The sequence below is a fragment of the Rhipicephalus sanguineus genome, chromosome 8 (genome assembly GCF_013339695.2).
Source record: "Rhipicephalus sanguineus isolate Rsan-2018 chromosome 8, BIME_Rsan_1.4, whole genome shotgun sequence".
NCBI classification, from domain to species: Eukaryota; Metazoa; Arthropoda; class Arachnida; order Ixodida; family Ixodidae; genus Rhipicephalus; species Rhipicephalus sanguineus.
In genome coordinates, this window is record NC_051183.1 from 18,808,388 (window position 1) to 18,816,433 (window position 8,046).

The 8,046-nt window shown below is 48.6% G+C and overlaps 2 non-coding genes across 2 annotated transcripts; both read right to left on the reverse strand.

The window, feature by feature from the left end:
• Window positions 1-1,097: 1,097 nt before the first annotated feature.
• Trnat-cgu (transfer RNA threonine (anticodon CGU)) lies at window positions 1,098-1,169 on the reverse strand. Its single transcript has one exon. It is a non-coding gene; the product is annotated as a tRNA-Thr (tRNA).
• Window positions 1,170-1,546: 377 nt separating this feature from the next.
• Trnat-cgu (transfer RNA threonine (anticodon CGU)) lies at window positions 1,547-1,618 on the reverse strand. Its single transcript has one exon. It is a non-coding gene; the product is annotated as a tRNA-Thr (tRNA).
• Between the last annotated feature and the right edge of the window lie 6,428 nt (window positions 1,619-8,046).

The following is an 8,046-nucleotide window of genomic DNA, read 5'->3' on the forward strand; positions in this document are numbered from 1 at the left end:
GTTATAAACGCGTCGATGTGCTTAGACTTATTTGCGGCATAAATGAGAATATCCTGGTAGCACGATGTGGCCTTAAAAATGAGTTTTCTTCACAGAAGTCAGATTTCAACAGAGAGAGAGAAAGGTTAAGTGAAAGGCAGCGAGGTTAACCAGAAGTTTTTCGGTTTGCTACCCTACACTGGAAAAGGGGTAAGGGTGGATATAAAGGTAAGGAAGGAAAAAAGGAGTAAACATATTGTTTTAAGATGCCAAGGCGCTGATTTTATAAGAATTAAATGCGTGCTTCATACGTCGTACGTTAGTTACCTCACCCGACTCTTCTCCCCCTAGTCCATATATAAAAATTCCGTCCGGTTCCGTCCGGTTCCGGTTCAATCGCGGGGATCGCCTCGAGGAAGCGTGGTAACACAGCAAGCGAGAGCGAGGACACCGAGCTGTACTCCGCATCAGGCGACGAGTCCTCCGAAGACGGCTTTCATCCTGTGTTGTACCGCAAGGCCAAACGAAGAATCATCAACGCATCGTCGGCGTCAAGCACAACCACTGTGAAAACTGCGCCTCAGCGGTGGCCCCACTCCATCCTGTTTGTGCCACAGAACGCTATCGACAATCTGCGTGTCCTCAACAGGCAAGCATTGTCTTTGTACCTTGAAAACACAGTGCCAAACGAGATCAAGGATATCAGGCTAAACACGAGGAAAAACATTTTGGCAATCGATGTGATGAACCCGAGTGCGCTGAGCACGCTGCAGCATGTAACGCAGCTGGGGAACATCGAAGTCCGTCCAATCATTCCAGCGGATGGTGCCACCGTAGCAGGTGTCATCTATGACATCGACACTGAAATCGCTAGTGAAGACCTCCCAGTGCTTATAAAACCGGTGAATGAAAACAACGTCATCGTGCATGTCGGTCGCCTAGGTAACACACGTTGTGTGCGAAGGAAAGCAGATGATTTTTCAAGGGCTCGTTTATCTTTGTTAGACACAATATTAATGAGAACTAACAGACAATAACGCCAAGGAAAGTACAGGGGGTGTTATCTATAGTATTTAGAATATAAATGTGAAGAAAGTAAAGTGGACGAAAAGATGACTTGCCGCCGGCAGGGACCGAACCTGCGACCTTCGAATTACGCGTCCGATGCTCTACCACTAAGCTACGGCGGCGGTCATCCTCCCGTCCACTTTCTGGGGTATATACGTTGATTTAAACCTAGGAGTGTTAGTCAGCGCCAATCGCAGCCATGGCGGCGAGTGTGGAACACTTTTCTTGCCTGTTGGCGTCACGTAGCACGTGATCTTTTTACGAGCTGGCAGCTGACCAATAATCCCTCGCATACTACCTGAAGGCATTAAGTCTGCCAGGACGAGACCCTCGCTATGAATGAAGGAAAGCAGATGATTTTTCAAGGGCTCGTTTATCTTTGTTAGACACAATATTAATGAGAACTAACAGACAATAACGCCAAGGAAAGTACAGGGGGTGTTATCTATAGTATTTAGAATATAAATGTGAAGAAAGCAAAGTGGACGAAAAGATGACTTGCCGCCGGCAGGGACCGAACCTGCGACCTTCGGATTACGCGTCCGATGCTCTACCACTGAGCTACGGCGGCGGTCATCCTCCCGTCCACTTTCTGGGGTATATATGTTGATTTAAACCTAGGAGTGTTAGTCAGCGCCAATCGCAGCCATGGCGGCGAGTGTGGAACACTTTTCTTGCCTGTTGGCGTCACGTAGCACGTGATCTTTTTACGAGCTGGCAGCTGACCAATAATCCCTCGCATACTACCTGAAGGCATTAAGTCTGCCAGGACGAGACCCTCGCTATGAATGAAGGAAAGCAGATGATTTTTCAAGGGCTCGTTTATCTTTGTTAGACACAATATTAATGAGAACTAACAGACATAACGCCAAGGAAAGTACAGGGGGTGTTATCTATAGTATTTAGAATATAAATGTGAAGAAAGTAAAGTGGACGAAAAGATGACTTGCCGCCGGCAGGGACCGAACCTGCGACCTTCGAATTACGCGTCCGATGCTCTACCACTGAGCTAGTAACGTTCAAGGGTGACTGTCTACCCTCTTACGTGAAGGTTGGCCATTTTCGTCACCAGGTCCGTCCATTTATACCGAGGCCTATGCAATGTTTCAACTGCCAGAAAATTGGCCACGTGAAGGGCGTTTGCAGAAATCCCGCAGTGTGCCCCCGATGCGCCGAACCTCATTCAGAAGACAACTGTAGTGCAACTACGCTGAAGTGCCCGAACTGTCATGGTGCTCACAGTGCTTCCTCCAAGGACTGTCCTCAGATAAAGAAGGAGATTTCTGTTCTGAAACAGATGGTGAGAGACAGTTCAACTCACAAAGAGGCAGCGGAAAAAGTGAGGCGAAGACGACGTCGCCGTCGAAGGTCGTCACGAAGGACAATGTCGCATTCAGTGAGAAAGTCCGTTCCTTCGGTTCCCAGCGCGGCAACCACCAAAGCCGCTGAAATAGAGGCTACTTGTAGATCTCTCTCAACAGAGGAATGGCCACCACTTAAGGAAACGCGACCAGTAGAGAAGCCACAGCAGAAAGAGCCTCAACCACAAGTACACGATGCTACAACGGCATGGCACACAGATCACCAAGTGGTAGCGATTCTGCGATCACTAATGAACGCCATTCGCATGTTGCTAGGCAACATGAAGACGACGTCAGCTAGAAGTGCCTTTCAAGTACTGAACGCTCTCAGTCCGGTGCTGGCAGCCCTTGAATAGACCATGGCTCATTCACCGATGTCTTTCAGGGATGAGGTCCGAAATGCAGCAATATTTCAGTGGAATGCCAGAGGACTGAGATCGCGCATTGCTGATTTTCGTCGATTCGTGTACGCCAATAAGTTTCCCGTAATCGTCATCTGCGAGCCGAATTTATCCAGTGCAATAAGACTTTCTGGCTACGAACCTTTTACGTCGTCTGCCATTACTGAAAGAAGCAAGGTTCTGGTGTTCATTCGCCGCGATCTCACATCCTTCAGCCTGTACCACATCATGATGATAATCAATATGTATGTTTAAGAGTGAAAAAGAAGAGACTTACTATTACAGTTGTGGGCGCATAGCTATCACCATCAAGTCGGTTTGATCCTAAAAGATTACGTGACATCCTATCATCAGCCCCTGATCCATGTGTTATCATCGGGGATTTTAACGCCCATCATACTCTATGGGGAAGCCCGAAGACCGACGTGAAAGGCAGAAATTTGGTGTCTTTCGCCTCCGATAATGAACTTTTGTTGTTGAATGATGGCAGTCCTACATTTTTACGTGGCTCCACATACAGCAGCTGTCTCGACTTGGCTTTTGCTTCACGAAGCTTAGTGAGGCATGCGGGGTGGTTCACGGACATAGAAACGCATGGGAGTGACCATATTCCTACATACGTCAAGATTAGAGGATTGTCACCTTCCAAGATACACGACACGATACGAAGAGTGGACTGGACGAAATTTGAGTCTCGAATGGAAGACCAATGTCAAGACCACATACTAGACTTGGAAGAGGCAATCAAGAGCACTGTACAGGACTCTGTGCGTACCTTCACCTGCTCTTCGAAATTCACGGACTTCGACCTAGAGTTGGAGTGACTTCGCGCAATCCGGCGACGTGCTGAAAGAAGGTACCGACGCACGAAGGCCATTGACGATTTACGGACTGCTAGACGTATGCAGAAAAAAATCCAGCGCCGGTTGGATAAGGTCGAATTCCAACGCTGGACTGCTTTCTGCGAGTCGCTCGACCCTCGTAAGCCATTATCGCAGCTATGGAGGACGGTACGAGGTTTGCGGTCATCCCCCGTTCAGAGGTCTCCGTTCAAGGCTTTAGGCATTTACCAAAATCGACCAGATATTGACGTAGCAGAAGAATTCTGCGCCAGATTATCTGGACAACTTACAGCACCCGACAGTTTACAACTTTCGAACAGCTGTCCACCACCACGTGACCCCCGCATGGACCTCCCCTTCTCCATCCAAGAACTGAAGGCAGCACTCGCTTCGTGCAAATGTTCGTCAGCACCAGGACCTGACGGAATCTCCTACAGAGCCCTGTGTCATCTGGGTGAGCGCGCGAGACTTGTTCTGCTTGAGCTATATAACGAATCTTGGCAGGAGGGCACGCTCCCCTTAATTTGGAAAACCAGTCGTTTGGTACCACTGTTGAAGCCTGGCAAGTCACCGCTCGAACTGGCATCTTATCGTCCGATCGCATTGGCTAGTTGCGTGGGCAAAGTGATGGAGAGGATGATCCTCGGACGCCTGGAGTGGTACATGGAATACAATAACATCTACCCAGATACCATGGCCGGTTTTCGCCGTGGTCGATCATCAATTGATAGCGTCATCGATCTCATCACCTTCGTGGAACACGAGAAAGGCCGCAAGCGTCTTTGCGCTTCTTTGTTCCTCGACGTCAAAGGGGCCTATGACAACGTTACTCATGAAGCCGTCCTTGCCGCGCTAGAAGACGTCGGAGTGGGCGGTCGAATGTTTAAATGGATACGCAGCTACCTCTGCATGCGATCCTTTTTTGTGATCACGGAGGACGGGGACACCTCCCTACACTACAGTTATCGTGGTGTTCCCCAGGGCGGTGTGCTCAGCCCTGTGCTGTTCAATCTTACGCTGATTGCTCTCCATGCACACCTGCCAAGCACTGTTTGTTTGTCAACTTACGTAGATGATATCTGCGTCTGGACATTGCGGTAACTCGCCTGCAGCTGCGAGCGAGAATCCAGAGAGCAGCCACTCAAGTTGCTCTGTACCTCCGTGATCGAGGCCTGGAAATTTCTACCGGAAAGTGTGCTCTTCTGGCATTTACGCGCAAACCCATGTCTAACTACAGTGTATCAATCAATGGTCAAAGCATACCGTATTGTCGATCACACAAGTTCCTGGGCGTCGTAATAGACAGAGAACTATCATGGAGTCCTCACGTCTCGTACCTGAAAAAGCGGTTGGCAGGTATTTCTCACCTCCTCAAGTTTTTCGCTGGAAAGACTTGGGGAATGTCGCCCAGTGCTATGTTACAACTGTACAGGGTGCTGTTTCTCGGTTTCCTGCGATACAGTTTGCCTGCATTAACTAACGCAAACAAGACAAGTCGACGCATGCTGCAGAGTGTTCAGGCCCAGACCCTCCGGATTTGTTTAGGCCTGCCTCAAAGTGCTTCAACAGCGGCAACCATAGCCATCGCCAAGGACCACCTCATAAAGACTAATATTGTGGTTGAAGCACTGAGGACCCACATAAGGCATCTTGCCCTGACACCCCACCACCACCTAGCCTCTCTACCAGCGGACAGACCACGCACCTCCTTTTGCCGAACAGTAACCACGCACGGCGAATCTCTACCAACTGGCTTGACACCGGCGGCGAGAGCTTCGGTTCCTCCTTGGTGCCTGAAACAACCAATCAACCACCTGACAATACCAGGCGTCCAGAAAAAACAAGATCTGTTAGCCCCAGCTCTTAAACAGCTCGCTTTACTTCTATTGTACGAGAAGTATCACGACTCGACTCACATCTACAGCGACGGCTCCGTCCTACCGAGCAGTTCAACAGCGGCGGTCGTGATTCCAACGATCACCAAACTATCAAGTTCAGGACGGCTCACCCAACAACATCGACGGCAGCAGAGCTCACAGCGCTTCGCGCCACGCTGCTTTTCATTAACGATCAAATGATAAAAAGGTGGACGATTTTCTGCGACTCCAAGGCGGCACTGCAGTCTCTACTGTCGACTTTACGCCGCGGTCCGCATGAACAGTTGGTATTTGAGACTGCCGAGATGTTCCACCACCTCACCGAGAAAGGACACTGCATTACTTTTCAATGGCTACCAAGTCACTGTGGGATTATCGGCAATGAACGGGCCGATCAAGCTGCCCGTTCAGCCCATACAGAGGACCGCGACCTGTCGATACCTCTTTCTAGGACAGACGCTGCTCGGAAGCTCCGCATGCTCGCTCGCCAATGCACCATGTCAAATTGGAATGAGCCACATTTCATGCATGCACGACTACACTCCTTTGATCCCACGTTAAGCCTTCGACTGCCATCAAGACTTCGCCGAGGTGACGCTACCGTTCTGTATAGATTATGACTGGGCGTCGCGTTTACCCATGCATATGCATTCCGCATAGGGATGGCCGACACCACCGCCTGTGAACACTGCGGCAACAAAGAAACAATTCGGCATGTTCTGTGTGACTGTCCGAAGTATAGCACACAGAGACAATCTCTTTGCCATGCTCTCAACAAGATAGACGACCAGCCTCTATCTGAAGAAAGACTTTTACGCCATCGTCCGAACATAACGTCGCAGAAGAAGGCTTTACAAGCACTACTAGCCTTCCTGCGATCCACTGGCCTGTCAGAGCGCCTCTGAGCGGAAAGCTCTTGCGTGTGTGTGGTTGTGATTGTTTTTTTTCTTATTATTTATTTTCTCTCTCTCGCTTTCAACCCCCTATTCCCCAACCGCAGTGCAGGGTAGCATACCGGATACAAACTTCTGGTTAACCTCCCTGCCTTCCTCTACTCTTTCTCTCTCTCTCGGAACCATGCTGCTTACATCTGTGTATTTGCATCCTGTACGACTGTTTAATTTTTCACTCCTGTCATAGCCCTAACAGGATAGAAGTATGTAAGAAATGGCGACAAAGGTTCGTGTCATTTCTCCGCGTCGAAAACTAGAAAATGCGGAGCAGAGTTGAGCATTCGTCTGCCTTTGTTGACGCTTTGTTTGTGTTTGTCAAAGTCGAAGCTCTGGTTTCGCCTCTGTTTGTTGGCGCTAGGCTTGCGTCTGAACCTTAGGAAGCTGAGCGTTACCTCGCATTCGCTGGCATTTCACCCCCCACTTCTCTCTTTCGTAAATCTTCATCTAACTCCCGACGTTGGAGTTTCGCTATCGCTTCACTGGTGCGGGCAGACGAATTAGCCATTCGGTGACGCTGGCGTTCAAAACGTGCAGTCCGCTCGGCGGGAAAGGAAAGCATTTGTGACGCAGTGGCGTCCTCTTTTGACCTATTTTGCTATTGACTTGGCCTGGAGGACCCCCTTTTGACCTACTTTGGTACTTTGAACTTGACGCCAAGCGACCACAGCCCAGGCACCTAGCGTTCCGCACTTATATATAGAGAGATCTTGGGGATGTGCTTTCTTGGTGTCCATTACATTAGTGCCTTAATGGGACACTCAAGAGAAACAATGAATCGGTTTAGATTGATAAATTGTACTTTGAGAACTATAATGTCGCTACTTTCTACATCATAGGTGTATTAATAAAGGAGAAAATGAAGTCCAATGTTAAGTTTTTACATTTCACGCCAAAATCTCTACGCGTGACGTCATGAATTTCAAAGTGTACTTATCGTATTTTGGAGCCAATGGCTGAACAAAATTTCCTCGAACTTGGTATGTTAACTACATGGCCCGATCAGAGGACAGTGCACTTCATTTTTGGCGTTTAGGAACTACATAGGCCCTAGTAGGGGGCGTCAAAATATGTGACTTCACGGCGAATGGTGCGGAAACTTCAAGGCGGCGTCGACATGCACATTTTCTTTTTGCGCGATTTATCGCTTATTGAGCGCCTTCTCGCAGCAAGCGTGGTGTTTTTGGTATCGTGGACGAGTAGTTTACTAAGACAAGAAAAATCGTTTTGCCCTTCAGTGTCCCTTTAAGGGGACATGGAGGGCAAAATCGACGCAAAATGCGATTTTTCAATTTTCATGACACGATATTCCAGCATTCTTGAAAAGTGTTTCCACGAAGTGGCGCCTTCATATGCACAACGGAAAACATTTAGAAATGGCGGAAAACGCGCCTGACCTTGTGAGTGCACCTATACTTACGGCGCGAGCTTTGCCAAGGCGTCGTAGCGTTTGCTTTGTTGTGAATTTAATAACACGCAAGTGCATTTATATGTATAATCATTTGGAATGGTAGTATGTGTAGCTAAATAAATTATTTCAATAGTTCAGTTCTAGGTCGAAGGGGGTC